The sequence below is a fragment of the Aptenodytes patagonicus genome, chromosome W, assembly GCF_965638725.1.
Source record: "Aptenodytes patagonicus chromosome W, bAptPat1.pri.cur, whole genome shotgun sequence".
In the NCBI taxonomy this organism is placed as follows: domain Eukaryota; kingdom Metazoa; phylum Chordata; class Aves; order Sphenisciformes; family Spheniscidae; genus Aptenodytes; species Aptenodytes patagonicus.
Window position 1 is genome coordinate 39,840,836 of NC_134981.1, and position 26,674 is coordinate 39,867,509.

At 46.4% G+C, this 26,674-nt stretch overlaps 1 long non-coding RNA gene across 1 annotated transcript; it reads left to right on the forward strand.

Moving 5' to 3' along the window:
* The first annotated feature begins 5,505 nt into the window (after positions 1 to 5,505).
* On the forward strand, positions 5,506 to 10,219 carry LOC143172037 (uncharacterized). Its single transcript, XR_012997275.1, has 2 exons — positions 5,506 to 6,119; positions 9,507 to 10,219. It is a non-coding gene; the product is annotated as an uncharacterized LOC143172037 (long non-coding RNA).
* The last annotated feature ends 16,455 nt before the right edge of the window (positions 10,220 to 26,674 follow it).

Sequence of the window (26,674 nt, forward strand, 5' to 3'; positions counted from 1 at the left end):
TTTTATAGGAGTTGATTATTTGATTGCATAGGAATCATTAGGAAAAAATATTTGCAGCTCTCCAGTTTACATTTTTGCTAATATCCTATTGACAGAAATGGCACAAGGATCTGAGTACACACTGTAATTAACAGATTCTAGCCTCATTCACTGAGAGTATCCGTTACTGAAAATTAAAAAAAAAAAAGAGAGCATTGTAATACACACAGCATGGGAATTGTTTTTACATTCTCAGTTCTGTTTCTTATAAAGGAGTTCACAGCATTTTTCCAATTTCATTTTATTTCTGAAAATTACACATTTCTACCCCTGTAGAAATGAGCTATTGCACATATAGAATCATACGATCATAGAATGGTTTGGGTTGGAAGGGACCTTTAAAGGTTATCTAGTCCAACCCCCCTGCAATGAGCAGGGACGGACATCTTCAACTAGATCAGGTTGCTCAGAGCCCCGTCCAACCGGACCTTGAATGTTTCCAGGGAGGGGGCATCTACCACCTCTCTGGGCAACCTGTTCCAGTGTGTCACCACTCATCATAAAAAATTTCTTCCTTATACCTAGTCTGAATCTACCCTCTTTTAGTTTAAAACTATTACCCCTTGTCCTATTGCAACAGGCCCTACTAAAAAGTCTGTCCCCATCTTTCTTATAAGCCCCCTTTAAGTACTGAAAGGCAGCAATACGGTGTCCCCAGAGCCTTTTCTTCTCCAGGCTAAACCCCAACTCTCTCAGCCTTTCTTCATAGGAGAGGTGTTCCAGCCCTCTGATTATTTTCATGGCTCTCCTCTGGACCCGCTCCAACAGGTCTGTGTCTTTCTTGTACTGAGGACTCCAGAGCTGGATGTAGTACTCCAGGTGAGGTCTCATGAGAGCAGAGTAGAGGGGCAGAATCACTTCCCCTCGACCTGCTGGCTACGCTTCTTCTGATGCAGCCCAAGATGTGGTTGGCTTTCTGGGCTGCTAGCACACATTGCAGGCTCATGTTGAGTTTTTCATCCACCAGTATCCCCAAGTCCTTCTCGGCAGGGCTACTCTCAATCCATTCATCATCCAGCCTGTATCCATGTTTGGGATTGCCCTGACCCAGGTGCAGGACCTTGCACTTGGCCTTGTTGAACCTCATGAGGTTCACACAGGCCCACTTCTCGAGCTTGTCCAGGTCCCTCTGGATGGCATCCCGTCCCTCAGGCATGTCAACCACACCACTCAGCTTGGTGTCATCTGCAAACTTGCTGAGGGTGCACTCGATCCCACTATGTCATTGATGAAGATATTAAACAGTACCGGTCCCGATAGGGACCCCTGCGGGATGCCACTCATCACGGATCTCCATCTGGACATTGAGCCGTTGACCACTACTCTGGATGCGACTGTCCAGCCAATTCGTTATTCAATGAATAGTCATATATCTCAGCTATTCATTCGAATAATATTCGGACTGTGGGAAGCTTTATTTCAACAAATATAAGGGATGTTGTAACTTTCAATTTTATAACAAACAGCTTAGGTCCCTTTTAAGACCAATTACTTAAAGCTTATTTTTCAAATAAGTTCAAAGTTGAGGCAAATGCACAGTGATTTACATTTAGATATGTTTCAATGCAGAATGGAACACTGCAGCTGGTATTCATGAATTTCACTGGCAATTCCTCAGGTATCATGCTTAGTCACACATGAATAAAGAGGAAAAAGTACACAATCAATCCCTTCTACTCCATCATTTTCTACCAGAACCCTACTGTATCAAACGTGCCTCACAAATTAGATCTAACACCCTGTCTTTGGGTAGCACCTGTTGTCTCAATCCTTGGCTTTCATGATTAACAGGTACTTTGCCCTTAGCTTAATGTTGGCACTCATTGGTGATTCTTGGAGGAGACACATAATCACCTTTGGTACTAGTTGTCGTGGTTTAACCTCAGTCGGCAACTGAGCACCACACAGCCGCTCGCTCACTCCCCCCCACACCAGTGGGATGGGGGAGAGAATCAGAAGAGTAAAGGTGAGAAAACTCGTGGGTTGAGATAAAAACAGTTTAATAATTGAAATAGAATAAAATAGTAGTAATAATAATAATAATATACAAAAACAAAGCAAGTGATGCACAATGCAATTGCTCACCACCGGCCGACCGATGCCCAGCCAGTCCCCGACCAGTGACCCTCCCAGCCAGCTTTCCCCCAGTTTATGTACTGAGCATGACGTCACATGGTATGGAATATCCCTTTGGCCAGTTGGGGTCAGCTGTCCTGGCTGTGCCCCCTCCCAGCTTCTTGTGCACCTCCAGCCTTCTCAGTCGGTAGAGCATGGGAAGCTGAAAAGTCCTTGACTAGTGTAAGTATTACCTAGCAACAACTAAAACATTGGTGTGTTATCAACATTATTCTCATCCTAAATCCAAAACACAGCATTGTACCAGCTACTAGGAAGGAAATTAACTCTATCCCTGCCAAAACCAGGACAATATCCACCCCTTATTCTATACCATCTGCGTCATGCTCAAGGCTCATATTTTCCAGTACATTTTCATTAATCACCACCCCCTTTTTTTCTATATATATATATATATACACACACACACACACACACACAGAGATATCATTCCCTTAGTTTTTGGGCCATCCCTCTAAAATGTTCGGTGAGTTCATTTAGTCCATGACTTTGGGCTCCATCTCTCATAATAATCTTCCAGGGCAGGAAAAATGGAGATGGTATGTGGTGTTGGATTGTTTCATGTTGAAGTCAGTTCTGGTACCATCATCACTGTGCTTTGCTTGGTTTCACTGAAGTTATTCTTCATTAGTCTGGGTGATTCTTATTGTAATAACATTAGTATGGCATATAATATTATTAGTATGATTAGTATATCTGTGTATTATTAGTATAACTATTATAACTATAATTAGTACTTAACATCACATAATTCAGATCATTGGCTATTCTCACCCAAAATCAAATCCCCTTGAGGTACACATCGGACTTCCCCATCCTCCCGCATTATCCACCAAGTGCACCCAGGTCCTTGAGCAAAAGCAATCCCATGGATGGGTTTGCCTCTGCCCGAGGCAGGAATAACCCAGACTGTCTTCCCCAGCATATTTTTTATGTGCACTACAGGGACTTTATTCCCATCTACAGTACGTAAAAGTTCTGACTGGGCAGGGCCTGCTCGATTGGCAGAACCCCTCGTGTTGACTAACCAGGTGGCCTTTGCTAAATGTGTATCCCAATGTTTGAATGTCCCGCCACCCATTGCTCTCAGTGTAGTCTTTAACAGTCCATTGTATCGTTCAATTTTCCCAGAGGCTGGTGCATGATAGGGGATGTGATACACCCACTCAATGCCGTGCTCTTTGGCCCAGGTGTCTATGAGGTTGTTTCGGAAATGAGTCCCGTTGTCTGACTCAATTCTTTCTGGGGTGCCATGTCGCCATAGGACTTGCTTTTCAAGGCCCAGGAGAGTGTTCTGGGCAGTGGCAAGGAGCACGGGATATGTTTCCAGCCATCCGGTGGTTGCCTCCACCATTGTAAGCACGTGGCGCTTGCCTTGGCGGGTTTGTGGGAGTGTGATATAATCAGTCTGCCAGGCCTCCCCATATTGATATTTCAGCCATCGTCCTCCATACCAGAGAGGCTTTAACCGTTTGGCTTGCGTGATTGCAGCGCCTGTTTCACATTCATGGATAACTTGCGCAATAGTGTCCATGGTCAAGTCCACCCCTCGATCACGAGCCCATCTGTATGTTGCATCTCTTCCTTGATGGCACCCTGAGGTGTCATGGGCCCACCGAGCTAGAATTAATTCACCCTTATGTTGCCAGTCCAGATCCACCTATGCCACTTCAATCTTAGCAGCCTGATCCACCTGCTGGTTGTTTTGATGTTCTTCAGTGGCCCGACTCTTGGGTACGTGAGCATCTACGTGACGGACTTTTACAACCAGGTTCTCCACCCGGGCAGCAATATCTTGCCACAATGCGGCAGCCCAGATGGGTTTGCCTCTGCGCTGCCAGTTGCTCTGCTTCCATTGCTGCAACCACCCCCACAGGGCATTTGCCACCATCCATGAGTCAGTAGAGAGACAGAGCACTGGCCACTTTTCTCGGTCAGCAATGTCTAAAGCCAGCTGGATGGCCTTTACTCCTGCAAATTGGCTCGATTCACCTTCTCCTTCAGCAGTTTCTACAACTTGTCGCATAGGACTCCATACAGCAGCTTTCCACCTCCGATGCTTTCCCACAAGACGACAGGACCCATCAGTGAACAGGGCATATTGCTTCTCATTTTCTGGTAGTTCATTATACAGTGGGGCCTCCTCAGCACGCGTCACCTCCTCCTCTGGCGATATTCCAAAATCTTTGCCCTCTGGCCAATCCATGATCACTTCCAGGATTCCTGGGCGACTGGGGTTTCCTATGCGAGCCCGTTGTGTGATCAGTGCGACCCACTTACTCCACGTAGCATCAGTTGCATGATGTGTACAGGGGACCCTCCCTCTGAACATCCAGCCTAGCACCGGCAGTCGGGGTGCCAGGAGGAGCTGTGCTTCAGTGCCGATCACTTCTGAAGCAGCTCGAACCCCTTCATATGCTGCTAATATCTCTTTTTCAGTTGGAGTATAGCGGGCCTCGGATCCTCTGTATCCCCGACTCCAAAACCCTAGGGGTCGACCTCGAGTCTCCCCTGGTGCTTTCTGCCAGAGGCTCCAGGTAGGGCCATTCTCCCCGGCTGCGGTGTAGAGCACATTTTTTTACATGTTGTCCTGCCTGGACTGGCCCAAGGGCTACTGCATGAACTATCTCCTCTTTAATTTGTTCAAAAGCTTGTCGTTGCTCAGGGCCCCATTTGAAATCGTTCTTCTTTCGGGTCACTTGATAGAGAGGGTTTACGATCAGACTGTAATTTGGAATGTGCATTCTCCAAAAACCCACGACGCCTAAGAAAGCTTGTGTTTCCTTTTTGCTAGTTGGTGGAGACATGGCTGTTATTTTGTTGATCACATCCATTGGGATCTGACGACGTCCATCTTGCCATTTTATTCCTAAAAACTGGATCTCCTGTGCAGGTCCCTTGGCCTTACTTTGTTTTATGGCAAAACCGGCCTTCAGCAGGATTTGGACTATTTCCTTCCCTTTTTCAAAAACTTCTCCTGCTGTGTTGCCCCACACGATGATGTCATCAATGTATTGCAGATGTTCCAGAGCCTCACCCTCTTCCAGTGCAGTCTGGATCAGTCCATGGCAAATGGTGGGGCTGTGTTTCCACCCCTGGGGCAGTCGGTTCCAGGTGTACTGAACGCCCCTCCAAGTGAAAGCAAACTGTGGCCTGCACTCCGCTGCCAAAGGGATTGAGAAAAATGCATTAGCAATATCAATTTTGGCATACCACTTGGCTGCCTTTGATTCCAGTTCGTATTAAAGTTCTAGCATGTCTGGCACAGCAGCACTCAGCGGTGGCGTGACTTCATTTAGGCCACGATAGTCTACTGTTAGTCTCTGTGGGAGACTGGCTGGCTGAGCAGAGGCATGTCAACATAGAATTGATAAGTCAGCAGGATCTCAAGAAGTGGCGAAAACAGCTGGTGTGAGAACTAATAAAGTGCAAGGACACACTGACCTTGTTTACTCCGGCATAAAGCCGACAAGAAAGTTGTGGTTAGCAAAAGGGAACGGCAGCTGGAGGAAACAGGGTGTTGGGAGAAACAAGATGTGTATGTAAATGTTGGGAGAAACAAGATGTGTATGTAAAGGCTGGCATTTAGGCTACTAACCAATAAGGAGCTTGGCTTTTGTAATATGTATGAGCTAATTAAGGAACCTATAAAGTGTGATGATTGTATTCTAATAAACGAAGTCTGCTGATCCCTCACATTGAGTGACTGCTCCTTCCCTCTGCTTTGGCAAATGGCACGACATTTGGCGCCCGAACAAGGGACCCGGCGACCCGATAGCGGAGTCCAGAAGCCACGGCCAGTAGAGAACTAAAGTGCGGTCCTGTAAGCAGCGCAGGAGGTGAAAGGGATATTCGTCCCCGCACCCGGGAGCACCTAAAGAGGCTGTCCCGCCAGCTACGCGCCGCCGAAGTCTGCAAAGGCTGCAATAGAGCGCTCTTTAAAGGTATGAACAGGCAAGCGGCGTATAACTTGCTCAAATGCTTCTTAGAGAAGCGGGGCACAGAAGGGGTAGATTTAAAGAAGGAACTCACTGACTTGTTAGAGTATGGGGTAGCCCGGGGAATTTTTTCAGATTCTAATACGGACTGATAACGGAGCAGTCTGGCCAACTGCCTCCCAGTGAGCGACCGCTATCATGGAAACAGAGGCGGCAGCTGTGTTGCTCGTAAGCATCCTCTCCAAGAGAGGGATCGAGACAACGGTAAAACAATTATGTGCGTTGATTAGGACAACGTTGGGGACATTTTAAGGACAGTCAAACTATTTTTTCTGACCTTGAGTGGCGAGAGCTTGGCAATACTATGTGGGAGCAGACTATCACGGGGGATGAAAAGTCAAAGAAAGAGATTAAAACAGTGCGGGAACTATGGAGGTCTGTATCAGAGACTTTAAAAGCCATGAAAGCTGAAAGAAAGGTGGCTTGTGCAGCCACTCAAATGCTAGCCCCAGAACCCTTGCCTGATAGACCGAAGAATACAACATCTGGACTGTTTCGGTTCTTTGGGCCGTCGGCAGTCCGAGGTATGTCGGGTACCCCCAAACGAACTGCCTTGGAAGCCAAGTATAGTGTTCTGGGGGGTGACGGCGCTTCTGAACTGCTTGAAACGTACCCTCCGCTTACGGACTGCAAAGATGCAGAAACTAGCGGTAACGGGGCCCCTCTTTCACCTGAGACGGTCGCGGAAGAGCGACGACCCGGAGAGGAGGAGCGGCTGGTTCCGTTAACCCCTCCGTGGCCAACAGCCCCGCCTCTAGGAGTCTCTTCAGGTGCGTCTACTCCGCCACAGGGTGACAGCAAAGAACAGAGTATGGCTGGGACTAATGAGCTCCTGAAGAAGGTGGTGCAACAGTTACAGGACTTAACAATTACAGCCCAGAGGGGAGGGATGGAGCACCTGTCCGGGGCATCAGGGGAATCCCTACCCCCTTGCCTCTCTGGACCACCAGCGACGGTTCAGCCCAGACGCTGGAGCGAAGTGGCTAGAGACGCTATGCTGGACGGGCAGCGGCAAGCGGTATCCAGCTTGGGGGCGAGTGCTTTTCCTGTGCTGCAAGAGAATAACGGCAATAAGTGGGCACCTCACGATTGGAAAATCCTTCAGCAAGCAAAAAACACTGTGTCCCAGTATGGGATAAAATCAGAAGCTTCACGTCAAATTGTAATCTGGATTTTTTCGGCTGACCTGATGTGCCCTTCTGACTGCCAAAACCTTATGCGGCTTTTATTGTCACCTACGCAGTATTTGTTGTGGGGGTCGGAATGGTCACGGCGGGCGGCAAGTGCTGCGGCACAGCATCAAACGCAGGGGGATCCCCTCTATGGGATTACCGTGGAAATGATAACGGGGACGGGAAGGTTTAATGATATTAATGCTCAGTTTTTTTCCTATTGCTTTGTTGCAGTTGTCTGCCAAACTGGTGCTAGATGCCTTTTTAGCCTTACCCGGTTCGTCCACTCCATCCTTTAGTTCTGTACAGCAAGGTGCCACTGAAGCGTATAGTCATTTTGTCGATCGCTTGTGGGGGGCGATATGTGGAAAAAAAAAAAAAAAAAAAAAAAAAAGAGAGAAAAAAAAAAAAGAGAAAAAAAAAAAGAGAGAGAAAAAAAAAAGAGAGAGAGAGAAAAAAAAAAGAAAAAAAAAAAACCAACAAACAAAAAAAAAACAAAAACAAAGAGTGCCTACAGTGTGTACCGTGAGTATTGTGTCAGTGTTACCATTGTGATAAGAAGTGGTGGGCCCGGTGCACGCGTGCACAAAGGTGATCTGAAACTTGCTATCTAAAAGAAATAGTGCTGTATAGAATATTAATAACCACTGGACACGAAATACAGTCCACGAAACTGCCAAATTGATTATTGTTTATAAAAAAAAAAAAAAAAAAAAAAAAAAAAAAAAAAAAAAAGGCAATTCACCTAGAAGAGAAAATGTTGAGCCAGGCAGATGTGATTGTAATTGGGCTAATCTTAATAATCCCAGGGTCGGCAACTATACATCGCATTAACCCAAGGGAAAATATGTGGGTAACCTGGGCAAATAAAACAGGACAGCCCGCGTTTTGCCTTTCCCTCGCCTCAGCAACTGAGCCGTTTAGGACTTGTTTGTTAGGTATGCCTGGATATAAGGAAGGTGACTTTGCCAGGTTCAGTACTGGCAGTTGTACTAATACGACTGCAACTAGCAACTGTAGTGCTAACTTGATAAAAGGATTAAATCACTCGCTACCCTGGAATCCCCAGGAGTTGGAACTATTAGGGTCGATGCGAGTTGGAAATACATCTAAAAATTGGACTCAGACATGTTTTATATTTGGGGGACCCCTACAGACGGGTATCCACTTCTACCAGGCAAGAAATTGGACAGGGTGGACTAATGTCACCTCTCACGCATCTTACTACAAGTATCAGGATGCGGGCGATTTTTGTGGTACCAATGACAGTGGTAACAGCTATGCTTTAGGAGCAGCTGGAGCGGAAACAAAGGGAGGAATAGGGATCTGGAACAATGGTACCCCAAAGGCGTTGCCCCCACAGGTATTTTTAATATGTGGGGACAGGGCCTGGCAGGGTATCCCAGCAAATGCTGTAGGAGGGCCATGCTACTTAGGAAAATTGACCCTGCTGGCTCCGGGAGAAAATTGGTGGAAAACCATAACAAGAAAAGGGCAACAACAAAGACGAAAAAGAGCCGCCACGGGTCTTTCCCCAGACTGTCGTGATGACGTAATTCTACCTAGCGACACCGAAAAGGTCTTCCTTTCACTATTTGTACCAGGTGCTGCAGCTGCGAGGGCCCTAAATGAGGTAGGGAAATTAGCTTGTTGGGCTAAAAAGCAGGCTGATATGACAACAGAGCTTATTGAAAAATTACTTGCAGATCAGGATAGCTTCCATCATGCAATTTTACAGAATAGAGCTGCTATTGACTTTCTGTTATTAGCACAAGGACATGGGTGTGAGGATTTTGAAGGGATGTGTTGTATGAATCTGTCTGACCATGGGGAGTCAATCCACAAACAGCTACAATGGTTAAAGGACCACACCAAGAATATTCAACAAGATCACGGGTTATTCGATACCTGGCTTAAGAATATATTTGGGGAACTGCCATCTTGGATAATAAGTTTAATAAAAGAAAGCTTATGCATTTTAATTGTTATATTAGTAATAAGTATATGCTCTTGTATAATTTTTAGCTGTGTGAAGAAAGCAATTATGAAAATTGTTAATCAAGTCTGGGTTGCTCAAAAACAAGAAGGGGGAATTGTGGAGGAGTGGCTGGTACAGCAGGGGCACGATCTAGTATCCATGAGCAACCCATGTTTTTAACAGTAGCAGGGATATGCTGACAAAAACGGCTGGTGACCTTGACCATCCTTCCCTGAGCAGAAGAAGGAGCCTCACTACATGATGAACAACAACAGCGGAACAACACCCAGGATAAGGAGGAGGCACAGATCGGCGAGACCAGCCGGCAGCTACCAATGAGAAGGGCTAACTAATTGGCTAAGCCTAGGAGGGTGGTTAAAGGGAATAATTCAGAGCATAATATTAATACTAATAATAGTAATTATAGGATTAGTGTTGTTTAGTTGTGCTTTGTCTTGTATTAAACGATTAATAACACGTATATCTAGTGACGCTTGGCTAGCCCAAAATAAAAACGGGGGAATTGTGGGAGACTGGCTGGCTGAGCAGAGGCATGTCAACATAGAATTGATAAGTCAGCAGGATCTCAAGAAGTGGCGAAAACAGCTGGTGTGAGAACTAATAAAGTGCAAGGACACACTGACCTTGTTTACTCCGGCATAAAGCCGACAAGAAAGTTGTGGTTAGCAAAAGGGAACGGCAGCTGGAGGAAACAGGGTGTTGGGAGAAACAAGATGTGTATGTAAATGTTGGGAGAAACAAGATGTGTATGTAAAGGCTGGCATTTAGGCTACTAACCAATAAGGAGCTTGGCTTTTGTAATATGTATGAGCTAATTAAGGAACCTATAAAGTGTGATGATTGTATTCTAATAAACGAAGTCTGCTGATCCCTCACATTGAGTGACTGCTCCTTCCCTCTGCTTTGGCAAATGGCACGACAAGTCTCCACTCTCCATTAGACTTTCGCACTGGCCATATGGGACTGTTAAAGGGTGAGCGAGTCTTGCTGATCACTCCTTGGCTCTCCAGTCGACGAATCAGCTCATGAATGGGAATCAAGGGGTCTCGGTTGGTGCGATATTGCCGCCGGTGCACCGTGGTGGTAGCGATTGGCACCTGTTGATCTTCGACCTTCAGCAACCCCACAACAGAGGGGTCCTCCGAGAGACCAGGCAAGGTGGACAGCTGTTTAATCTCCTCCGTCTCCAAGGCAGCTATACCAAAAGCCCACCGGTACCCTTTTGGGTCCTTGAAATACCCTCTCCTGAGGTAGTCTATGCCAAGGATGCACAGAGCCTCTGGGCCAGTCACAATGGGGTGCTTCTGCCACCCGTTCCCAGTTAGACTCACTTCGGCTTCCAATACAGTTAGCTGTTGGGATCCCCCCGTCACCCCAGAAATACAGATGGGTTCTGCCCCTATATAGCTTGATGGCATTAGGGTACACTGTGCACCGGTGTCTACCAGAGCCTTATACTCCTGTGGGTCTGATGTGCCAGGCCACTGAATCCACACAGTCCAGTAAACCCGGTTGTCCCTTTCCTCCCCCTGGCTGGAGGCAGGGCCCCTCTAATCCTCATCACAGTACTCATTTCTCATTTCTTGTACGTGCGAGTCAGAAGTTTCTTCATTAACATCAGGAGTAAGATCAGCCCTTCTACTCTGTCTGGGGAACTGCCCGCTGGAAACTGGAGCAGCAATTTTCCTGGAAGAACCTCTTTCTGTGATTGTTTTCCCTTGCAATTTGCGTACCCGTGCCCCTAGGGCTGCAGTAGGTTTCCCATCCCACTTCCTCATGTCCTCTCCGTGGTCACGCAGATAAAACCATAGGGTGCCCCGTGGTGTGTACCCTTTATATCCTCTCTCTTGAGCAAAAGAACACTGACTCCTAATAGCCGAGATACTGGTCCGTACAGGTGAGGAGTAGGACCTATCCTCTCTGAGTTGCTGGTTCTCCCGGGACAGTTTCTCCACAGCCGAGACGAGGGAGGAAGAAAGACTTTCCTCATATTGCCGGAGTTGACTAGCCAATTCATCCACTGTTTGTTCCTCTCCATCTTTCCAGGTTATCACTGCCAATGAATTGGCATATGACGATGGTGAGCTCCTTATAAACTTCCGCCACATGGGTCGTGTGCACTTGACTTCGTCTGGATCTTTGGATAGCTGTTCATTGTTCAGGTCATCATAAATCACCTCCAGCACAGCTAATTCTCTCAGAAACTGGATACCCTTCTCCATGGTGGTCCACTTGCCTGGGCAACATATGACATCTTCCTTAAAGGGATACCTTTCCTTCACGCTTGACAAGAGTCGCCTCCAAAGGCTGAGGACTCGTGTCCCTTTTCCAATCGCTTTGTCAATGCCCCCTTCCCTAGAAAGGGATCCCAGCTGCTTGGCTTCCCTACCCTCTAATTCCAGGCTACTGGCCCCATTATCCCAGCATCGGAGCAGCCAGGTGACAATATGCTCGCCTGGACGACGGCTGAAATCTTTTCACATATCTTGCAGCTCACTCAGGGATAAAGATCGGGTGGTCACTGCCTCATTTATGAGTTTGTCCTCTTCTTCCTCCCCAAGCAGTGGCTGGCCCTCCTCCTCCTGTTCTCGTGATGGCCCTTCTCCAGGGTAGTCTGCCTCTTCCACTTCTTCCTCTGGCTCCCTTTGAGAAGAAGCTTCTTCCTCCCTTACTAAACGAGCCGACTTCCGCTTCCAAGATTTCTTCTTGTGTACAGGGGCGACTGATACCGGCACAGGCTGGTTCTTTGGTTCAGCCACAGGGCGTGTTGCCCGGGTCTGAGTGACCACAGGGCGTGTCGTTTTACTGTCAGAGCCAGAGACCTTCTCTTCCCTTTGAGGGTACTGAATGGTGTTGAACAGGGCTCGGTAGGCATGGGCCAGGCCCCAGCACGTTGCAATTATCTGCATCTCTCTGGAGTTGCCAGGGTGACAGCATACTTTTTCCAAATGTTCTACTAACTTTTCAGGATTCTGCACTTGCTCAGGGGTGAAGTTCCAAAACACTGGGGGTGCCCTTTAGCCTAGGTACTTGCCCATCCTATCCCACACACCCTGCCACTCATAACTGTCCAGCCTTGGGGCAGATCTCTGGATGATATTCTGAAATTGCTTACCAACTTTAGACAAAACCGAAACAATATTCCCAAGAAGTATTAATAGAAGTATCTTAACTACCCAAGGATGTTCAAAATACTGAAAAGTTACTGTAATGAAGGAGGAAACATCATAGAAGAAGGTAGTGACACTGCCGTTCTGTATTTCCTCCGTAAAAAAACTCTCAGAAAAGTTACTGCAATTGCTCGTTTTCTCCATGAAATGCTATCCGTGGTACAGTAACAGCTTCATTGCGAAACCTGCATACCACGCTAACGTCAAGGTCAATGTTCTAAAAACAAACCTCACAAGCGAGACATCACTAATTACTGCAGACCACAGCAAACTGCAAAAACTAACACCAATCTCTAACATGTACAGCAGGAAAAAGAGCACGATGCAGATTATACAAATCAATATTGAAAACAGAGAAACCAACATTGTGACCCACAACTATTAACAGATATAAATTCCTTAATACACTCCGGTTAATCTGTTATTATCTCAAACCCTTCGAGCCCCACGTTGGGCGCCAAAAAGGACTGTCGTGGTTTAACCTCAGTCGGCAACTACGCACCATGCAGCCGCTCGTTCACTCCCCCCGCCCCCCCGGTGGGATGGGAGAGAGAATTGGAAGAGCACAAGTGAGAAAAACTCATGGGTTGAGATAAAAACAGTTTAATAATTGAAATAAAATAATAATAACAATAATAATAATAATAATAATACACAAAGCAAGTGATGCACAGTACAATTGCTCACCACCCGCCGACCGATGCCCAGCCAGTCCCCGAGCAGCGGCCCCCCCCGGCCAGCTTTCCCCAGTTTATGTACTGAGCATGACGTCACATGGTATGGAATGTCCCTTTGGCCAGTTTGGCTGTGCCCCCTCCCAGCTTCTTGTGCACCTCCAGCCTTCTCAGTCGGTAGAGCATGGAAAACTAAAAAGTCCTTGACTAGTGTAAGCATTACCTAGCAACAACTAAGACATCGGTGCGTTATCAACATTGTTCTCATCCTAAATCCAAAACACAGCACTGTGCCAGCTACTAGGAAGGAAATTAACTCTATTCCTGCCGAAACCAGGACACTAGACAAGCATACTGACCAGCCAAGTATTTACACTTGACTAGCCCTTTTTATCCCCTTATCCCTCTATTTTCCCACTCTTGTTCCTCCCCAAATCACCTAAACCCCTCCCTTTTCCTGCCTTTGGTTACTCCCCTAAACATCCCTAAGTCCTGTGTGATCCCAAACTGCTTTTCCCCTGCATCCCATAGTGTGTCCCACACCCCTAGGCAGTGACCCCCTCAGTTTGAAAGGAGATCCAGAGAGCTGCTCCTGATGACTCATGGTGATGGGTTTCATGCCTGGACTGTGGGGCTGATGGCTCTGCTGGGCCAGCCCTGGGAGGGACCCGGACAAGGTGTTTGTTCCTTGGGATTCCTTGATTTGGGCCGTTGTGTCCCTGTACCTTTTTTTTTTTTTTAAGCTTTGTATGTTTTAGTAAGAACTGCATCTGAAAACTTGAAGTGACTCAATCAATGGCACCTAGAGTTCTATCCCTTTTATTACATACCATAGAATCATAGAATCATAGAATCATAGAATGGTTTGGGTTGGAAGGGACCTTAAAGATCATCTAGTTCCAATCCCCCTGCCATGGGCAGGGATACCTTCCACTAGATCAGGTTGCTCAAAGCCCCTTCCAACCTGGCCTTGAACACTTCCAGGGAGGGGACATCCAGAACTTCTCTGGGCAATCTGTTCCAGTGTTGCACCACCCTCACAGTAAAGAATTTCTTCCTAATATCTAATCTAAATCTACCCTCTTTCAGTTTAAAACTACTACCCATTGTCCTGTCACTACACTCCCTGATAGAGTCCCTCCCCATCTTTCCTGTAGGCCTTCTTTAAGTACTGAAAGGCCGCTATAAAGTCTCCCTGGAGCCTTCTCTTCTCCAGGCTGGAACAACCCCAACTCTCTCAGCCTGTCCTCATAGGAGAGGTGCTCCAGCCCCCGATCATCTTCATGGCCCTCCTCTGGACGCGCTCAAGCAGGTCCATGTCTTTCTTATGCTGGGAGCCCCAGAGCTGAACGTAGTACTCCAGGTGGGGTCTCACGAGAGCAGAGGGGGAGAATCACCTCCCTCAACCTGCTAGCCACACTTGATGCAGCCCAGGATACGATTGGCTTTCAGGGCTGCTAGTGCACATTGCTGGCTCATATTCCATTTTTCATCCACCAGTACCCCCAAGTCCTTCTCCGCAGGGCTGCACTCAATCCACTCATCACCCAGCCTGTATCTGGGATTGCCCTGACACAGGTACAGGACCTTGCACTTGGCTTTGTTGAACTTCATGATGTTTGCATGGGCCCACCTCTCTAGCCTGTCAAGGTCCCTCTGGATGGCATCCCTTCCCTCTAGCGAATCAACTGCACCACTCAGCTTGGTGTCATCTGCAAACTTGCTGAGAGTGCACTCAATCCCACTGTCCATGTCCCCAACAAAGATGTTAAATAATACTGGTCCCAATACAGACCCCTGAGGGACACCACTCATCACTGGTCTCCACCTAGACATTGAGCTGTTGACCACAGCTATTTGAATGTGACCATCCAGCCAATTCCTTATCCACTGAGTGGTCCACCTGTCAAATCCATGTCTCTCCATGTGCTGGTTTTGGCTGGGGTAGAGTTAATTTTCTTCATAGTAGCTATTATGGGGCTATGTTTTGGATTTGTGCTGGAAACAGTGTTGATAACACAGGGATGTTTTTGTTATTGCTGAGCAGTGCTTACACAGAGTCAAGGCCTTTTCTGCTTCTCACACCACCCCACCAGCGAGTAGGCTGGGGGTGCACAAGAAGTTGGGAGGGGACACAGCTGGGACAGCTGACCCCAACTGACCAAAGGGATATTCCATACCATATGATGTCACGCTCAGCAATAAAAGCTGGGGGAAAGAAGGAAGAAGTGGGGACGTTTGGAGTGATGTCGTTTGTCTTCCCAAGTAACCATTACGCGTGATGGAGCCCTGCTTTCCTGGAGATGGCTGAACACCTGCCTGCCGATGGGAAGTAGTGAATGAATTCCTTGTTTTGCTTTGCTTGTGTGCGCGGCTTTTGATTTACCAATTAAACTGTCTTTATCTCAACCCACGAGTTTTCTCATTTTTACTCTTTGGATTCTCTCCCCCATCCCACTGTGGGGGGAGTTAGCAAGCAGCTGTGTGGTGCTTAGTTGCCGGCTGGGGTTAAACCACGACACTCCATTTTAGAGACAAGGATGTTGTGCGGGACAGTATCAAATGCTTTGCACAAGTCCAGGTAGATGACATCAGTTGCTCTTCCCTTATCCACCAATGCTGTAACCCCGTTGTAGAAGGCCACCAAGTTTGTCAGGCACAATTTGCCCTTCGTGAAGCCATGTTGGCTGTTACTAATCACCTCTCTGTTTTCTATGTGCCTTAGCATAGTTTCCAGGAGGATCTGCTCCATGATCTTGCCAGGCACAGAGGTGAGACTGACTGGCCTGTAGTTCCCCGGGTCTTCCTTTTTTCCCTTTTTAAAAATGGGGGTTATGTTTCCCCTTTTCCAGTCACTGGGAACTTCACCAGTCTGCCACGACTTTTCAAATACGATGGATAGTGGCTTAGCAACTTCATCCGCCAGTTCCCTCAGGACCCTTGAATGCATCTCATTAGGTCCCATGGACTTGTGCACTTTCAGGTTCCTTAGATGGTCTCAAACCTGATCTTCTACAGTGGGCAGTACTTCATTCTCCCAGTCCCTGCCTTTGGATTCTGTGAATTGGGCGGTGTGGCTAGAGCACTTGGTTGGTGAAGACCGAGGCAAAAAAGTTGTGAAGGTCTTTGAACTCTTGGAAGAATACCATTTGCACAGAAAAGACCTTTTGTGTTAGAATCAGGAGGAAACATAAGTAAATGTTTGTTGCAAATGTAACTCAGATTGCTATTTGGAAATATATAGCAATGTCACCATTTAAAGTAGCAGTTCCCAAACTTTGATCTAGAAGACCAAGCTAAATAACCAGTGGATCCCATGGAGCACTACATACAAATGGGCTGACTCATTCTGGGACTGCGGAACAGCACTGCAGCCTCCCCTCAGTCATATAACCTGATAAATCAGATACATCCCTCAGTACGTGACAGATTTTGCGTCATAATCTGTTGTTTGCACAATGATTCACAAAAAAGGTCTGAGAACAAATAGTATCATAGATCATGTAGTGAAACATAATCAGACTACAAAATACAAGAATCAAGTATATGAGTATACCCTATATGAGTATACCCCATACTAAGTCATACCATACATTGAATAGGTAACAACTACTAAACAGCATGTGTACTGCTGAATGAAGCAAATAAACTGCATTGAAGAGCTGTGAGACATTCAACCGCACAGCCTAGAAAGGACTAGTGAAAGAAATTAGTTTGTTCTAATTTTGGTGGAATGTTAGTATGCTATGTGCAAGGTGCATATATTATAAATAAAATATAAAATACTGACATTTATACACTGTCTGTGAGAAAAAAAATTGTTTCCTTTTCTTTCAATTTGCAATATTTATATGAGAAAGCTAAATAAAGTCCTCTTCAGTGCTGACAATATTTGCTATGTAGTTTTCTATTTGGAACCCTTCTCTTCTCTGAGGTTTCCTGTTTCAGAGCCAGAGAGCTCTTAATGCATTTTAATTCATAGAATAGAATAGAATAGAATAGAATAGAATCATAGAATCATTTAGGTTGGAAAAGACCTTTAAAATCATCAAGTCCAACTGTTAACCTAGCACTGTCAAGTCCACCACTAAACCATGTCCCTAAACACCACATCTACACGTTGTTTAAATACCTCCAGGGATGGTGGCTCAACCACTTCCCTGGGCAGCCTGTTCTGATGCTTGACAACCCTTTCGGTGAAGAAATTTTTCCTAATATCCAATCTAAACCTCAAGAGTTGCCAGGATTATTAGCTCTGTTACCAAGCTGGATCTGAGGGAAAGACATTATCTACTTTAACTCCATTTTTTTTTTTTTTTTCAACTGGAACATCTAACTCCAATCTTTTATTTTTATTTTTTAATGTTAAATGTCGGAGTTTCCCTTTGTACAGTGTCGACGACGGAGCGGGAGTTGCGATTCCGGAGTAATGACGGATCTCAATATGAGTATGGTCATTCTCTTTTATTTACACTTATAACAGGGCTTATATAGTTATCTACTATGAACACGCGCTACCTGCAGCTTGCAGATAGGTTACAGCCTTGTGTTCACGCGCATCTATGCTCTAGCAGATTGGCCCGTTCTTTCTGATCATGCGAAATGCCTTCATGGTCTTTATCTTGTTTTTCTCCTTCCAGCTGCACATTCCTTTCTCCGTTGTTTTCTGCTTAAGTGCCTTGTCATGCCAGGTGGTACAGCGTTTGCTCATTAAAGTCAAACTCAGGAATGTCCGTTAGTGAGACTCCCATCCCCACATCTCCCCCTTTTTGTTTTACTAGAAACACTGCTGAAACCGATCTTTCAATCATTTTTCGTATACATTGCAACAAACAGGGTACACAAAAAAAAAATGCATATAAATACTATTACACATATCCCTCCTAGCTTGGCTAGTCCTTTTAACCAGCCACGAGGAGGAGCTGTCTGATACCCACAAGTCTGCAAATGCAGCAGCCAGGGGGTCTTTCTCCCCGGTCACTCCCCCATCATTCACCGGAACGGATGGGGTGGCTGGGCACGTGCTCACAACGCCTTCGGACACGCGCTTCATAACAACCTGTAATTGGTTAATCACAGCTGTCCACGCGTTCACAATACCCTTCTCATTGGTAGCTGCCGGCTGGTCTCGCCGATCTCTGCCTCCTCCTTATCCCGGGTGTTGTTCCGCTGTTGTTGTTCATCACGTAGCGAGGTTCCTTCTTCTGCTCAGGGCAGGATGGTCAAGGTCACCAGCCGTCTTTGTCAGCATATCCCTGCTACTGTTAAAAACATGGGTTGCTCAGGGATACTAGATCGTGCCCCTGCTGTACCAGCCACTCCTCCACAATTCCCCCTTCTTGTTTTTGAGCAACCCAGACTTGATTAACAATTTTCATAATTGCTTTCTTCACACAGCTAAAAATTATACAAGAGCATATACTTATTACTAATATAACAATTAAAATGCGTAAGCTTTCTTTTATTAAACTTATTATCCAAGATGGCAGTTCCCCAAATATATTCTTAAGCCAGGTATCGAATAACCCCTGATCTTGTTGAATCTTCTTGGCGTGGTCCTTTAACCATTGTAGCTGTTTGTGGATTGACTCCCCATGGTCAGATTCATACAACACATCCCTTCAAAATCCTCACACCCATGTCCTTGTGCTAGTAACAGGAAGTCAATAGCAGCTCTATTCTGTAAAATCGCATGATGGAAGCTATCCTGATCTGCAAGTAATTTTTCAATAAGCTCTGTTGTCACATCAGCCTGCTTTTTAGCCCAACAAGCTAATTTCCCTACCTCATTTAGGGCCCTCGCAGCTGCAGCGCCTGGTATAAATAGTGAAAGGAAGACTTTTTCGGTGTCGCTAGGCAGAATTACGTCATCACGACAGTCTGGGGAAAGACCCGTGGCGGCTCTTTTTCGTCTTTGTTGTTGCCCTTTTCTTGTTATGGTTTTCCACCAATTTTCTCCCGGGGCCAGCAGGGTCAATTTTCCTAAGTAGCATGGCCCTCCTACAGCATTTGCTGGGATACCCTGCCAGGCCCTGTCCCCACATATTAAAAATACCTGTGGGGGCAATGCCTTTGGGGTACCATTGTTCCAGATCCCTATTCCTCCCTTTGTTTCTGCTCCAGCCGCTCCTAAACCATAGCTATTACCACTGTCGTTGGTACCACAAAAATCGCCCGCATCCTGATACTTGTAGTAAGATGCATGGGAGGTGACATTAGTCCACCCTGTCCAATTTCTTGCCTGGTAGAACTGGATACCCGTCTGTAGGGGTCCCCCAAATATAAAACATGTCTGAGTCCAATTTTTAGATGTATTTCCAACTCGCATCGACCCTAATAGTTCCAACTCCTGGGGATCCCAGGGTAGCGAGTGATTTAATCCTTTTATCAAGTTAGCACTACATTTGCTAGTTGCAGTCACATTAGTACAGCTGCCATTACTGAACCCGGCAAAGTCACCCTCCTTATATCCAGGCATACCTAACAAACAAGTCCTAAACGGCTCAGTTGCTGAGGCGAGGGAAAGGCAAAACGCGGGCTGCCCTGTTTTATTTGCCCAGGTTACCCACATATTTTCCCTTGGGTTAATGCGATGTATAGTTGCCGACCCTGGGATTATTAAGATTAGCCCAATTACGATCACATCTGCCCGGCTCACCGTTTTCCCTTCTAGGCGAATCGCCTTTGACATTAGATCTTCGCTGTTTCCCATCATTCTGCAAGCACGTCCCACAACTTTTTTACATTCAATCCCACAAACAATAATCAATTTGGCGTTTTCATGGACTGAGCTAATCCACTTATGGCTACTCTCAGCGAAAACAGGCGTATTAACTATTTCGTGTCCAGTGGTTATTAATATTCTATACAGCACTATTTCTTTCAGATAGCAAGTTTCACACCACCTTTGTGCGCGCGTGCACCAGGCCCACCACTTCTTATCACAATGGTAACACTGACACAATACTCACGGTACACACCGTAGGCACTCTAAACAACTTTTTTTTTTTTTTTTTTTTTTTTTTTTTTTTTTTTTTTTTTACCACCGTTTTTGGAAAGCTCATTGCATGAGCTAAGTTCTGCGGTTACGGGTCCTCTGATTCTCTTTGTCCTGATGATAACGCAGGCTTCACAGATCTGCTGGGCACCCAGACCGGTCCATTACCTGTGGAAACACACATATATCCTCTTCCACTAAAGATTACAGGTACAGGGCCCAGCCATTGGCCTGTGGCAGGATCCCGGTAGATCACTTTTAAATTCGGAATTACAGACTGCTGATTAAATTTAAGATTCTGATGGTGAATAACAATTCGTGGCTCTTCTCTGTCACCCATCAAACAGAGATAATTTAAAGTAAAAAGGACCTTATTAAGCCTCATCTGGGGGTCCTGTTCATCCCCCTTCTGTTTTTGCAGGTAGTCTTTAAGCATTTGATGTGCACGTTCCACAAGACCCTGTCCTTCTGGAGAGTGCGGGATACCAGCGGTACGTTTAATGCTCCATGTCCTTAAAAAGGACCCCAACTTAGCACTGATATATGCAGGACCGTTATCCGTTTTAATATGTTCCGGTACTCCCAGAACCGCGAAACAAGCAAGGAGGTGTTTGCATACATGTTGGGCTTTTTCCCCCGGCAGTGCCGTGGCCCACATTGCCTTGGAGAAGGTATCTACTGTGACGTGTACATATTTCAACCGTCCAAACTCAGCGATATGAGTCACATCCATCTGCCAGAGCTCCAAAGCCTTAAGGCCGCGTGGGTTTACTCCTAGCCCTACTCCTGGCCCATGATTGCCGCACTTGGGACAGGCATGAACAATGGAACGGGCTTCACTGTCAGACAGTCCATATTGCCTTCGCAGACTTTTTGCATTCTGATGGAATATTTCATGGGCTTGTCTGGCTTGAAGAAACCGGTCCACTGGTGGTACATGACTCACGGGACTAACAAGGTTGTCAGCTATTTGGTTACCTTGGCCCAGGCCTAAATTCCACTGATGACTGCGTATGTGCAGGACTGAACACAGAGCAGTTCTCTGTGACACAACTGACCGTAACCTGATAAATAACTTTCCTAAGCGAGGATTGCTAGCTTCCCTGATTAATGCATCTTGAATTCTTGGCACCAGCCCGACAACATATAAAGAATCAGATACCACGTTTAGTGGGAAATTTAACCAATGCTCCAACGCCCATATTACCGCGGTCAGTTCCAGCGTCTGCAAGGTGTCTCCCTCCTGTCCCACGAGAGACTGACGGTGCCACCTGCCGGCCTCATACCATACACAGACAGCTTTCTTGGACCGCTTCCCGGCATCGGTGTATGCTGTAATACCTCCTGGAATTGGCCCTTCTATAACCTTAGGTTTTTCAAGCCATTGATTTTGTTTTATTAACTGCCATAATTTCCCCTGAGGTTGTTGAGAATGCACGATTCCCGCATACCCTAGTAACGCCTGTTGGATGGCTAAGGAATTACGCATCCACCATTCCAAGTCTGCTGCGTTAACGGGAATGCTAATATCGGCAGGCTCTTCTCCCGTTAATTCTAAAATCCGTAACCGCCCTTTGCGAACTAATTCACCCACTGCTTCTGGCCTTGTTTGTATGCTAGTAGGGGGTTGCACTCGTAAAAATATCCATTCCAAAATATAGAAATTGTGCTGATTTGCCAAGTGGTGTTTTTGTTTATTACGTTTGCCATTCTTGTCAATTGTGGCCCTATCTACTGTGGTCGCGTCAATGGCATCCATATCTGTAAGCGACTCCCTTGCTGCCCTGTCTTTGTTGTGCCATTGACAAACGACCGCAAACGGGGATTCGGCTAAATTGCAAACTAGAAGTGAAATTGGAAGGTTGAGGATCCGTCGGGTCGCCCAAGCTACAGAAAGTTTATCCACTATGTTTTGCAACACAGCATAATGTTTAGGTGTTAGCAAAATCTTTTTTGCAGGGTGCGACCCTCGGAGCAGTTCAATTAGTGGTCTAATATCCTCACTAGTAATTCCAGCACAGTTACGGACCCATTGAATATCTCCCAAAAGGGTTTGTATATCTGTTAATGTTTTAAATGGGATTTTTAATGTAAGTTTCTGAGGCCGAATTTTTGATGTTTCTATGGTCCAGCCTAAATATTTCCACGGTGTAGACTGTTGAATTTTTTCTGGCGCTACTATGAGCCCCTTTTCTGCCAACAGTATAGTTAGCCATTGGATATCTTTCGCTGTAAAAGGCTGTTGTTGACAACATAAAATATCATCCATATAATGATAAATAATGGTATCAACCCACTCCTTTCTCACTGGCTGTAGCGCTGTGGCTACATAAAGTTGGCATAATGTAGGCGAATTTTTCATTCCCTGCGGCAAAACTACCCATTCATATCGGTCAGCAGGAGCTGCCTTGTTTATGGATGGAATCGAAAAGGCAAAGCGCTGAGTATCTTGAGAGTGTAAAGGGATAGTAAAAAAGCAGTCCTTAAGATCAATTATCAATATGTGCCACCCAGCTGGTAGCATGGTTGGTGATGGCATTCCAGGTTGCAATGTTCCCATAGGTAACATTTGGGCATTAATTTTCCTGAGGTCATGTAATAACCTCCATTTGCCTGATTTTTTGGGAATTACAAAAATAGGGGTATTCCACGGGCTAACAGAAGGCTTAATATGTCCTTGGGCCAATTGTTCAGCAACTAACTGTTTTGTGATTTGCAATCGCTCTTTGGTCATGGGCCACTGGTCAACCCAGATAGGATCATCAGAGATCCATGTCAGTGAGGGGTTGTGCGATTGCTCTCCAGTGCCCATAACTAAAAAGGTTTAGTTGTCAGGACGGCCCCTATCTGGCTTAGTACGTCTCGCCCAATTAAGGCTTCAAGGCTGCTGGGGAGGGACAAAACGTGTACTCGATTATTTACCCGTTGTCCCTCTGGAAAGGTTATCTGTACCGGCTCACGGCTAACGTAGGTAGCTGATTGACCCCCTACCCCAGCAACCGCAGTTCCTGCAGGTTCTAGTCTCCATTGCGGGGGCCAAAGTGAATAGCTTATGATGGTAATATCTGCCCCCGTATCCATCATCGCGTTTAACCATACAGTGAGGCCCTGTTGTTGGAGGCTGACTTTTATCGTCGGCCTGTGGTTTAATTTTGCCGAAAAACACACTGCCGGCCCGGTAGAGCCGAAGCCTGTATTGCCTCGCTTCCTTTCACTTGGCGGGGGATAGGTTACTGGGCTCTTAAAAGCAAGAATCTGAGCAATCCGACTTCCCTTGGGCACAAAAAGCGGTGGGTTCAACGTGTAAGCCATTATATAGATTGTCCCTTCATAGTCAGCATCAATAACTCCTGGAATAATGATTAGTCCCTTTACTCCAGCAGAGGAGCGTCCCAACAAAAGTCCCCCTATCTTTTGGTCCTCAGACATCAATGGCCCACTAACATTGCTGGGGATTTTGCAAACTTCAGAGTTAGTTAGCGTAACCTCTACTGCTGTTTCCAGGTCAACCCCCAGGCTCCCTGTGGTTGCTGGGATGTGGTTGTCGAGAAACCCCTCTGGTTCATGCTTGGAGAGTGCATTTGTTTCTGCACGCGCCCTCTCTTCGCGCTCCCCTTCAGGTTTCCCGAACAGGCCTTTTGAGCATGAGTACCTTTTTGACATCTGTCACACCAAACTGTCGCTCTACAGTTCCGGCGGCTATGCCCCTTCTCCCCACAACGATAACAGTTCCCTTTAAAAATCTGCGGGGTCTCAGACGATCGCTGCACAGCGGCCGCTAACAGCTGCACCACCTCCCTCATGGCAGTCTGCAATGTAGCAGCCATTACTTCATTCTGTTTTCGAATTTGAGCACGCTCCATTCGCATGAGCATGTCCTCTACTCCTGCGCCTTTTGGCAGGGTGGCTAATATATTTTTTGTGGCACTGTTAGCGTTATCGAAAGCTAAAATTTGAAACATTTGCTGTTTGCTATCCTCCCCCAAATCTGGATGATCACGTATCGCCCCCCACAAGCGATCGACAAAATGACTATACGCTTCAGTGGCACCTTGCTGTACAGAACTAAAGGATGGAGTGGACGAACCGGGTAAGGCTAAAAAGGCGTCTAGCGCCAGTTTGGCAGACAACTGCAACAAAGCAATAGGAAAGACCAACCGAGCATTAATATCGTTAAACCTTCCCGTCCCCATTATCATTTCCGCGGTAATCCCATAGAGGGGATCCCCCTGCGTTTGATGCTGTGCCGCAGCACCTGCCGCCCGCCGTGACCATTCCGACCCCCATAACAAATACTGCGTAGGTGACAATAAAAGACGCATAAGGTTTTGGCAGTCAGCAGGGCACATCGGGTCAGCCGAAAAGATCCAGATTACAATTTGACGTGAAGCTTCTGATTTTATCCCATACTGGGACACAGTGTTTTTTGCTTGCTGTAGGATTTTCCAATCGTGAGGTGCCCACTTATTGCCGTTATTCTCTTGCAGCACAGGAAAAGCACTCGCCCCCAAGCTGGATGCCGCTTGCCACTGCCCGTCCAGCATAGCGTCTCTAGCCACTTCGCTCCAGCGTCTGGGCTGAACCGCCGCTGGTGGTCCAGAGAGGCAAGGGGGTAGGGATTCCCCTGATGCCCCGGACAGGTGCTCCATCCCTCCCCTCTGGGCTGTAATTGTTAAGTCCTGTAACTGTTGCACTACCTTCTTCAGGAGCTCATTAGTCCCAGCCATACTCTGTTCTTTGCTGTCACCCTGTGGTGGAGTAGACGCACCTGAAGAGACTCCTAGAGGCGGGGCTGTTGGCCACGGAGGGGTTAACGGAACCAGCCGCTCCTCCTCCCCGGGTCGTCGCTCTTCCGCGACCGCCTCAGGTGAAAGAGGGGCCCCGTTACCGCTAGTTTCTGCATCTTTGCAGTCCGTAAGCGGAGGGTAGGTTTCAAGCAGTTCAGAAGCGCCGTCACCCCCCAGAACACTATACTTGGCTTCCAAGGCAGTTCGTTTGGGGGTACCCGACATACCTCGGACTGCAGACGGCCCAAAGAACCGAAACAGTCCAGATGTTGTATTCTTCGGTCTATCAGGCAAGGGTTCTGGGGCTAGCATTTGAGTGGCTGCACAAGCCACCTTTCTTTCAGCTTTCATGGCTTTTAAAGTCTCTAACACAGACCTCCATAGTTCCCGCACTGTTTTAATCTCCTTCTTTGACTTTTCATCCCCCGTGATAGTCTGCTCCCACATAGTATTGCTAAGCTCTCGCCACTCAAGGTCGGAAAAAATAGTTTGACTGTCCTTAAAATGTCCCCAACGTTGTCCTAATTTAATCAACGTACATAATTGCTTTACCGTTGTCTCGATCCCTCTCTTTGAGAGGATGCTTACGAGCAACGCCGCTGCCGCCTCTATTTCCATGATAGCGGTCGCTCACTGGGAGGCAGTTGGCCAGACTGCTCCGTTATCTTATCCCCCTCCGATCATCGGGATAGTACAACTCCCAGCCGCTATTCTCCCGCTCCCCTTCTCTCGCTGCTCTTACCGCAGTCTCGAAGATATGCGCCGAACCATCCTCTGCTACCAGATGTCGGAGTTTCCCTTTGTTCAGTGTCGACGACGGAGCGGGAGTTGTGATTCCGGAGTAATGACGGATCTCAATATGAGTATGGTCATTCTCTTTTATTTACACTTATAACAGGGCTTATATAGTTATCTACTATGAACACGCGCTACCTGCAGCTTGCAGATGATAGGTTACAGCCTTGTGTTCACGCGCATCTATGCTCTAGCAGATTGGCCCGTTCTTTCTGATCATGCGAAATGCCTTCATGGTCTTTATCTTGTTTTTCTCCTTCCAGCTGCACATTCCTTTCTCCATTGTTTTCTGCTTAAGTGCCTTGTCATGCCAGGTGGTGCAGTGTTTGCTCATTAAAATCAAACTCAGGAATGTCCGCTAGTGAGATTCCCATTCCCACAGTTAAATCCCTCCATGTCTCCCTATTATTCAAATAACAGGAGTGATATTTTAACAATAGTTTCACTCAGTCTGAGATATATATATATAAAAAAAAATTCACGTGGAGTTACTCCATGACAAGATGCAGAGCAAGGACACTGAGACTACTGCACTTTTTCCTAAATCTAATTAATGTTCATCATCTACTTCTAATAAGAAAAGGCATAGGTGAGTTGAGATGTATAAATAGTACTTCCTCATCATCTGTAAACTGCATGCTTAACAAAAAAACATTGCATTATCTCACTGTTGCTAGGCATTTAGAGTGAATATGTGTGTGACAATTACATGGAAGGAAAGCTGAAAAACCATTTTAAAAAGTTGTGAGATTGCTTCTAAAGTTAAAAGAGGGTGGATTTCCTCCCCCGCAAAAGTTTAATTCTTCTCAATGTGGCTACAAGGGATTAAATCTCACCTGAAATTGAGACTGCATGTCTACTAACAAACTTCCCAAGGACCGTTCTCTGGCACGGAAGCCAAATGGTA